We start from the raw sequence: 10,675 nt of genomic DNA on the forward strand, positions 1-10,675 counted from the left end.
TTCTGCTTGACAGCCACAGAACGCACACAGTGTAAAATAGAAGCTGAAGTGCACATACAATTAAATGACAAAAAAAACTGATGTGTCATATTCCTTAACCTAAAATAACTTGTATGTATATATTTCACCAAAATAATTTAATAAAAAACATTGAAGATGCCACAATTGTGGTGAAACATGTTTGAATTATAAAACAAAACAATAATTTGTCGACTAGCGAAAAAGACAGACCATCCTTAATTCATTATTATTTTTCTGCGAGCTCATGAACTGAGCTCAAAACTCCAATATGATTAAACAATTCGTCTTTCAATGTTATTATGTAAATTCTGCATGAATGTCATCAACACCGGTTGCTTTTCCTTCTTTGAGACCCTGAATATGCTCAAATTCGTGTCTCATGTTTGGAAGACCCTGCATTTCTGTTTCAGACTTATTGATGTCTTCAGTCACAGTTTTAGAATTCTTAAAATTCTTGTGATCGTATAGTACTGCTGTGTATTCTTTTCAACATGTACATGTCTCATCATTGTCTTTCAGTAACATTCCCTCTTTATTTTTAATTACTAAGGATTTCGTTCTAGCTTTGTACTTAGGGGCTCTGATTTTCGTATGAATAACATCCTGTTTTTCCTTTTCTGATTTTCTTCTACCTCTTCAGCAACGCATTTTTCTGTTTTTTTTTTCTGATTAGCATTTGGTTTTAAAGTGATTTTTAATTCTTTTTTTTTTTGACATCTACATTGTTTTACTTCCTGGGCTTACTCCTTTCCTGAATTACCTTTAATATTTCTTTTGTCATCCAAGGCTATCTGAGCTCCAGTTTACTTTTTCCTAAGACCCCCCTTAGTTGCTTCAGTTATCCCCATCTTAGTATTATTCCACCGCATTGGCTCATCATTTCACTTAGGTATTTCGTAGGTTCTTTCTTGAAAAGCCGTCTAATATGTATTTTATTTGGAATTAATAACAAGAATACAGTTCAAAGTAGGAGGCATTTACTGCTATTTTGCATATAAATTGGAATATAGTTTTCCGTTATTCCTTTCAATATGTTCCTCTCGTAATGTCTTTCGTTTTCGTTAGCAAAACTAGAGGGATAGCGCGGCGGCAGCCCATTGTTGTAACATAACAATATACTTATACAGTATAACAATAATTGTACACTAACAAATAGTAAACTAACTTATCAGAGATAACATATCGACGATATTTACACTGTTGCTGTAGTTAGTTATTAATGTTGACAGGACAGGAAATCAGTAACTATGAATGGGCATTTGATCTGAAAATATAGATAAATGCGTGTAAGGCAACTGACATTTTAAGCATTGTTTTAAACTATTTGATAACTTTCTTACTTTGACTATGAGCAATATTGTGTCACTATTTTAATCATCCTATACTGAAGATTTAAGGAAGAAAGGTAGACACACAATATGTGAAATGCACACAATAAGCAAATCAAAACAACAGAATAGAGGAAATAAGTGGTATGCAGTATGGTATTGTAAACACAAAGACATAATAATGTTGAAATTTGGCTTATAGTTAGGATTTGATGCACATTTTTCAGATGCAGCAAGGAAACGCATACGGAGATAATTGGCTACCGATTACACAGAGACAGAAACCAAAGTTACATGAATTATAAGACGCGAAAAAACTGACGTTAAGGCATCTTACATTTCTTATGTGTGTGTGATCCAACATTAATGTAGGAGAATAAAATTTTTCCGGTACCGGGAATCGAACCCGAGCCTCCTGGGTGAGAGCCAGGTATCCTAGCCACTAGACCATACCGGACTTCTGTGCTCTACAATCCTTCAGTAGAGTTAGACTCAACTCTTGCCGATGAGATACATCAGAGTTTTGGTAACTTTCGGCGAGAAGTGAGGGTGTGATGAATAAATACGAACTTCGTCTGGAAGTGCCCCATCATTCTAGACCCCTTGGAAGATTTGTTGCTGAGACGAATTCCTGTTGGAGGGTCGCCAACTCTGAGTCTTACGTACGTGTCTGGCCCACATGCGCCCTTACTGACTTAGGGAGAGCTTTAGTAATGCTTACGTCCTTCCGGTTGAGTGCGGCAAATGAAGTGTTGCATGTGTACCTCTTTGACGTTCTTTTGAATCCTCATTAACTGTTGTTGCACATATTCTCACAGGTTGTGTAATCCTCTTTATTCTGCCTTCAGACCACTTTAAACCTATTCTCTCACCCGTCTTGATTAGAATAATATTTTTTAGAAAATGGCGCTCTTTAGCCTTGTTGGTTCTTTATGTTTCCTTATTTAATTCTAAATGGACGTTCCTGCAAGCCTTTCCTGCGGTTCATTGTTTTGACATAGACTCTTGTTAAGCGATTGCTGTCTTGATCGTGTAAATGCTCAAAGACAGATAAGCCTGCTCACTTTATTCTTTGCGTTAATTCGCCGGTAATTTCCATATTTCAACTACAATTCGTAACTTTTTGACTACTGTGCTCTTCTGTGCTTTTACAATTTTGTTGACCTTTCTACTAAACTTGAGCACTAAGCAGTCTCTTGGTTAGAGGTATTTTTGTTCATCCAGTGTGTGGCAATCTCTAAATGATTATGGTTTTAGATATATGCTTTTAAAAAATTATTATCATTTTTATCCTTTGCATACTGTTCCATGAAGAGTAGATTTTTTTTTAATCCATTTACTTGAAGTACCTGCCCACGATTGCTGAATGGCGCCGGCACGGTAGCTCAGCGTGTTCGGTCCGGGGGCCGATTGTCCTCAACGATCAACTTGAACGGACGCCATGTGACGCACGCACAGACCAAATGCAAAGAACTATACTGAACAAAATGAGAAATAATTTAAAAAATGGTCAGCAAGACGGATTGTCAATCAACTGGGCCCGGGTTCAATTCCTGGCTGGGTCGGGGGATTTTCTCCACCAAGGAACTGGGTGTTGTGCTGTCCTCATCATCATCCTATCATCATCCTCATTGACTGCAGGTCAACGAAGTGGCGTCACATTGAAAGAAGGGCACGCGGCGAAAGGTCTGCCCCACGGGGGGTCCTAGCCGTACGATTAAATAAATAAACTTGGAAGTACCTTACCTGCGTACTGCACAGGTCTGACATTCTCATTACGTACAATGTAGACTACTAAACCCAATGTGTGTTTCTGGTTCTCAGAGCTAGACTAGTGTTATCTGCCTCTTCGTCACAAAACTATTGTTGCTGTTGACTGCTCTGTCAAGCAGTGTGAAACATACAAGAGAAGGTACACTGTTTGGGGTCGAATCACAGCAGTTGTTGGTGTTCGCTGTAGAGAAACCATTCCTGTAGTGAGGAGCTGTCTCCACCGAGCAGGGTGGCGCAGTAGTAAGTCACCGGACTCTCATTTGCGAGGACAACGGTTCGCGTCTCCGTCAGCCTATCCACGTTTAGTTTTTGTGTGATTCCCCCAAACCGCTTAAAGTCAATGCCGGGGTTGTTCCATTTAAAAGGCGTGACCGATTTCTTTCCCCAGTTGGAACTAGTGCTCTTTCGCTAAAGCCCTCGTCGTCGGTGGGCCGTTAAACTCTTTCGTTTCTGCATGAGCTATCTCCGTGCATACGAGTACGGCACAAAAAGTTTCAAGACTGGATTAAAAAAAGTAGAGGAAAGTTAAAATGGTGGTTTCAACACTTACCGTGTGGCTGCCATAATATTACGTATGTAAGCAGACTGAAGCGAGGAATGAAATTTCTACCGAGACTGGTACTGGAACCCCGGCCTCCTGGTCACTAGGCAGCTGCTCTGACCAGTACGCACTGACCACCCTGGCACAGTGGCTAGAGATGGGTGGTTCGCGAACGAACGGGTGCAAAGGAACGGTTCACCTAGATGAACGAAAGGACCGAGGAACGAATTCCAAGGAACCATCGGTTCATAGTTCACTTCGGTCGCGGCAGTCTACATAAGTAGTTCCCGGGAACGAGGAACGATCGGTTCATAGTTCACTAGTTCACTTCGGCAGTCCTCGTTCCAGCCTCGGTCGCGTGCTCGTCTCAGTCTCGGTCTCCCTCCGCCGCACTCGTCGTTCTTCGCATGACCACCTGTCTCAGTTCCACTGCCGACTGCTCCTAGTTAGTTCAGTATCCAGTTGTTCGTTTCGTTCACTGCGCTCGCCAATTTTACATGTGTTCCAAACTGTTCTTCCACTTGGCTCTGGCTATTCAGCGTCCACGGCCAGTAATCAAAAAGTATTTTATAGTCATGTAAATTACATAAAAATTACGTTGTATGTAATAGGTACGTCTTTTCAGGTAACAAAAGGGCATGTCAACTCACTTCATTATATCGATGAACAGCACAAGACATACTTATAACAAGGCAAGGTTTTTTTGTTATTCATACATTTGTTGGTTTCTTATACTTGATTTAGCAACTAACTTCCAATAATTTGCTCAATTTTTAGTGTAAGAAAATTCATATAAAATAATTTACGTGTATCTTTCATATACAAAACATTACATTTAGGAAGGCTCTAATTATTTTTAAGTTTGGTTGTTTCCAAATTGCATTACCTGCTAGTTTGGTTTCTTTGAAAAAAAAGAAAAAGTGGGTTGTGGGTCATTTTGGCTCAGTAGGAAAAGCGGTGCCTCTCCATTTGAAAAGACAGATTGCCATATAATCGTATTTACTTATTATCTCAAAAACATTTGTTCAGAAGGAGCTTTCAAACCAAAAACTTTATTACTGCGAACTTTATTATTATTATTATTGCTCCATTAACTTTAATAATCCAACATAAAAACCTAATTTTTACTAAGCGCATGACGCAAGTATGATGAGAAAACCACATTTTATTTTATACTTCCATAAAGTCTACTTCGCCTAGGAACTCAGAGACAACGTAGCATAGCTATGTAGTGGAAGTCGAAACGAAGAATTTTATACAAGCCACTTGTGGTCTATTAAGTTGGGAAACAGCCACCAACAGGTTTACAAGACTACATGTCGCGTGAGATTTTCATGTTCTCTTCTCCAGCTCCCTTCACATCGTCATCGATTGTTTCGCCATTGTTGCTTGCATTAGCTTGTTATTTCTTCACTGCCTAATTATTACATGTATGTCTGTTTGTTGTATCTGCTCGTAACGGGCAACACATCGTCCGTAATTGGCGAGCAGTCTGTACTCGGGGCCGGGGTTCCGTGCGCCACCCTGAATTATTTCCCTGCGATCAGCCACACGACGCTACAGCTAGCTAAACGAGAGGTTCTGCAGAATCACAGAAATTACTTTTAAAAGTGTAGAAGAATTCTGTAATGAATAAAAACTCTGTACTCTAGGGGTGAGGCAAGTGCCCCCTCTTGGTACCCTCCATACTTCAGTCACCTACACTACTAGTTTTCAGTTTTTCATAAGAAACATATACCAAGCACAAATGAACGGTGAACGAGTAAAAATGAACGGTTCCCAAAAAAGAACGATCAGCAGTGAACTAGTTCCCAAGTATGAACGAGTTTGCCCATCTCTAGTGGCTACCCACCTCACCTCCTTCCTCGATCCAAATTCTCATCCATGCCTCAAACCACTTGCTATTCCCCTCTAAAATCAAACACCACTGCAGATGCCTGAAGTCCAGCCTTAGGCGCTTCACTCCAATTAAACTATATTGTTTCAGAGACCTTTTCAAGTCTCACACATCCATGATGTATATATCCAGGCTGAGGTGACGAATGAAAATTATTATGTCGAGTAGAGAAATGTAATGTTACTGTTCCCGCTAAACCACATAGGTTCTTTAATGCTCTTATTTCATCACTTTAGCGCTAGATGGCAGGATCTAACGAGGTAATGCGATACAGTGCTCAGAAGAATTAGGGGAACATGACTTTGGACGTTTGCCATATTCCGTTGAGTAATAATTGAAGACTGGGCTTTTTACCAAATTATACATTTCTCTTTCACAAATAAAGTACACAACAAAGCATCATTACATCCTTAATCATTTACAGAAAAGAACTGAAATGTCCGACAGGTGTCGGGAACAAAGCGGAAACAATCATTCGTCCTTTCACCCTGGGTGCTTTATACTGGAGTCTGAGAGCTTCAATGATGTGTACGATGTGGAATCCAAAATTTTCGGGACTGGCGCTGCCATCTGGAAAAGCAGGAGTAGTAGATCTTTGTACCGACAGGTGGCGAGAGCTGCATATCTGATGAGTCAGTGTGCGGAGTGGCATTCAGCTGGGAGGACGTGCTGCGTTCAAAAATGGTTCAAATGGCTCTGAGCACTATGGGACTTAACATCTGTGGTCATCAGTCCCCTAGAACTTAGAACTACTTAACCTGAGGATAGCACACGACACCCAGCCATCACGAGGCAGAACGTGCTGCGTGTTCACTGTGATTTACATAATATTCTGTGTTTGGTGTGTGGCGATTTTACGATGGATCCGCGAACAGAGCAGCGCGTGTGTATCAAATTCTGAGCGAATCTCGGGAAAAGTACTACGGAGACCCTTGCAATGATTCAACAAGTGTTGGGGGGGACACAACACGACCGGTACGCGTGTGTTTGAGTGTCATGCTAGGTTCAGGGCCGGCCGTACAGACGTCGAAGATGATGCTCACACAGGAAGGCCCGTTAGCCGCACAACGCCACACGTTGTTGCCACACTTCAACAGTTGGTTCGCGCAGGTCGACGTCGAACCATTCGAGACCTTGCAGATGAAGTGGGTGCTGGTTATGGGACGTGTCAACGAATGTTGGCTGACGAATTGGGCACGCATCGCGTCGCCGCATAATTTGTGCCGAGGATCGTCACTGCCGATCAGAAGGCACAGCGTGTTGAAGTGTGCACGGACCTTCGTCAGACCGCATATGATGATCCAACATTCTCGTCACGGGTTATCACAGGCGACGACAGCTGGATTTACGGGTATTGCCCAGAGACAAAGCAACAATTGTCCAAGTGGAAGGACCCGGCTCCCGGGCTCTCCGAGACCCAAAAAAACGAGACAGGTGGAGAGTAAAGTGAAGAGCACGATCGTCGTTTTCTTTGATACCAAGGGGATTGTGCACAAAGAATTCGTCCCACCTAACCAAACAGTGAATTCCACTTACTACTGTGACGTTTTGCGACGGCTGCACGAAAACGTGCGGCGACGACGGCCCAAACTTTCGCGTCAACAGAAGTGGCTACTGCATCACGACAACACGCCCTGTCACACGCCCTTGCTCACCGGGACCTTTTTGGCAAACAACAACATGGCGGATGTACCCCACCCACTGTACTCGCCAGATTTGGCACCTTGAGACTTCGCGCTATTCCCAAAAATGAAACTCGAGTTGAAAAGCCGTCGGTTCGACACTCTAGAGAGGATTCGAGAAGCATCGCTGGCAGTGATAAACACCCTCAAAGAACAGGACTTCGAGGAAACGTTTGACTAGTGGCAGAAGCGCTGGCACCAGTGTGTACTTGCGGATGGGAACTACTTTGAGGGTGGTGGTAACCATTAGTCCAAAGGTAAGGTTTTCAACACATGGCAGCACCAGTCCCAAAAATTTTGGATAGCACCTCGGATACCCTCTACGAGCGTTCATCACTGCCTGACACCTACATGGCACATTTCACGTGAGTCTACAGAGGGCCTCCTTGTGGTATCCGTTCCCATTCTTCAGTGACAACCCCCCAGAGTTGTTACAAAGACTGTGGTGGTACAGGACTACGAACACGTCTGTCAAGTATGTCCCATATATGCACGTAGGGGTTTAGGTCGGGACTCACCGTCGGCTATTTCATTACTTCGACGAGAAAGCTTTGCAGAGACGTCCGCCACGTGGGCTCTGACATTGAAAGGGATTCAGGGCCGCCACCCTGTGCTGCAGCCACCACGTGGTCCAGCAGGACCGTACTGCCTGGCGGTTAGGCGATAGTGGGCAACGACGTGATCTGTGTGGCTGTCAACACTGAAGCCTCCGCACAATATCACACAACCTTCGAAATCTGTATATTTCGTGGACAGCATTTGGCAGGTACAGCTCACTACTGGTCTCCGGACGCGAACACGGCCATCCAGACGATATCTCGACTGGTCTGTGAATAACGCGTTTCGCCATTGACGAAATTGCCCGTTGGCACGGGAACGGCAGAACTGAAGGCGAACTGGAAGATGTTTTCATGTCAAGCGGCGTACTCGGATAGCGTGTCTGGGTTGTAAGGTGCTTTCTAGTGACCTGTTCCTGACAGTCTGATCAGACACAGCGGGTCCAGCGGCCATTCTGAGACTGCCTTGCAGTCCTGTGGGGCTATCCGTACAACGCAGCAACTTGTCCAACTCGCCTTGTGTACTGACCCGTCCCCCCGTAGCGTGTCCACAACCTGTGGGTGACACATACAGAGGCGCTGGCATCTGCAGCACTGCGACCGAAATGCCATCCTTTTTGGGTCAAACAAACCGCCCTTGCAACTAGTATTGTATTAAGAAGTCGCATTGGTTGAATACAAAGTCCACAAATGACAACTGCCGTCTGTGTACCTCTTCAGAAATCGCTGGGACACCGGTACCCATTTCCCACTGACGGGTCACCTGACACTATAATGGATACCACAGCCAATATATGGCAATGATTTTCATTGTTCCCCACATTGAAAGCGAATACCTCAAGCCGTACAATAAGACACAAGGTGCCGCTGCTATCAAAACAGATTTAATATACCCAACGCTCGTACATGTACGATTTGCCTGATTTTTATACGTATTTGCCTGATCGTTTTGAATAGTGTTTATTTTCGAAACAGTTCGCGTTTGCTTGTCGTTGTGTTACGTGTACTATTGTATTCTGTCGTTCCTTTACCGTTGTATTTAGCGCTAATATTATTGGTGTTAGCTCATTTATCTTCTTTATAATCAAAGTAGCATGTTGTAAGGATGTAAAACTCCAAAAAAATGTTTGAAGAGGTATTTGCTGAAACCACGGATAATGATGATTTTTCGGGCTTCGGTAGTGATGGTGATTATAAAATGACGTCAAATGACAAAAGTTCCGGTAAGTCTTGCCTTTTCCTAAATCATTGTGGAAGAAAGCATTTCATTTGAAATTTTAAGCGACTGCTTCTGTTAAGTCGTGCATTATTTCAAACTCAGATCCCCACATCAGATGAAACTGGGCTGTCGACTGTGGACTCAACATCGAAAATGACCAAGACTGAGTAACATCTCGCAGCATTACCGGACTGAAGTGAATCAGACTGCAAACATTTCGGTATTTACAGGCTCATGGTGTGCTGCATAATAAACAACTTTACCAGACTCGTGAATACTTAGATTTTTTCTCATTTACCAGCAGTGCCCCTATAACCTAGTCTCCCCTCAGTCAGTACAAAAAGTATCGAGACTGAAACAACAAAACACAGAGAAAAGTTAAGATGGTGGTTTTAATGCTTCGAGAGTTCTACATAACTTTGCCTCACTTGAGTACAACCCACAGAACTATCATACAACCATGCGAAACTGTCAGAAAAGGCCATCCTTGGGATGATGTTCAGCTCACGCTTCACATTCGCACATTCTTCAGTCTTGGCGAACCATCGGGAGATACAATGTGCAGTGTGTCGTTTCGTGGTATATTTCGTAGCTTCGTCATTCGTGATGTGTTTTTCCAGAAAACACTTCTCCACGTTTTTTATTTCAGTGAAGCCGCGACAGGCATCTGAGCGTCGTTCTTTTAGTCGAGGAGTAAAGGTGTACGGGACACTTTTCTCTTCTTCAAAACATTCTGGAGAACATCTTCAGTACTTGAGTTAGAGATGCTGCTCCGTTGTGATTTGTAACACAGCAGCGTTGACACATTACTGCCGGACGGCCACTGCTCAATACTTCCTGCTCTCAGTTGATTGATCGAATGAACATCTGCTATTTACAGTCGTTAGTTCAAGCTAACAGTTTTTGGATCGACGATGCTTTTCCAGAAATATGCTGTGTGTTTCTCGTCCGCGTTTCAACAGGCCAGACAACGAAACTCGCCTCATTTTCGTCGAACAACATCCGGGAAACTCACCCAGGACTTCAGCTAGCGAGGCGGACGAACCTCACGTTTCGCGATGAATGACGAAATACTCGTAGTTCTGAGATTTCATGCAAATGTTTCTGGGTGCACTTCATACTAGTCAGCGTCCGTTACACGTTCCGCCTTTTTTTTCCCCAGACTGACACTGAACTAATATGTTGGTCTATTTGGGGCGGCAGGACGCGAGTTTGGTTTACCAATATTTTTCTGTAGGCGAGGGGTATGTACAACGAGCTTTTATCATTTCGCGCCAATAGTGTGTTGGAGCGAAATGCGGGTGACATCCCTGCACACTCGTCTGTTTATTGTATAACTACCGGGCGTTTCGCTGTTGTGTGTCTGTTACTCATTGTTCAGTGCTGTATGAAAAAACGTTGTGTCGCATAGTTTGCAAATGATGTCGGAGTCAAGAGGAGCAATGCGTCTGCGTTAAATTTTGCGTGAAACTCAAGAAAACTTTTGAAGAAACACACGAAATGATGCTGGAAGCCTACGGTGATGAATGATTAAGCCATATTGGCGTTTACGATTGGTTCACACGATTTAAAAATGGCTGGACGGAAGTTAAAGATGACGCTTGTTCAGGACGCCCTTCAGCGTCTACCGACACGTCATTTTAGGAGCGACAGCGAA

The 10,675-nt window shown here is 43.3% G+C and overlaps 1 non-coding gene across 1 annotated transcript; it reads right to left on the reverse strand.

Moving 5' to 3' along the window:
* Positions 1-1,734: 1,734 nt before the first annotated feature.
* Trnae-cuc (transfer RNA glutamic acid (anticodon CUC)) lies at positions 1,735-1,806 on the reverse strand. Its single transcript has one exon. It is a non-coding gene; the product is annotated as a tRNA-Glu (tRNA).
* Between the last annotated feature and the right edge of the window lie 8,869 nt (positions 1,807-10,675).

Source organism: Schistocerca nitens, chromosome 10, assembly GCF_023898315.1.
Source record: "Schistocerca nitens isolate TAMUIC-IGC-003100 chromosome 10, iqSchNite1.1, whole genome shotgun sequence".
Taxonomy (NCBI): domain Eukaryota; kingdom Metazoa; phylum Arthropoda; class Insecta; order Orthoptera; family Acrididae; genus Schistocerca; species Schistocerca nitens.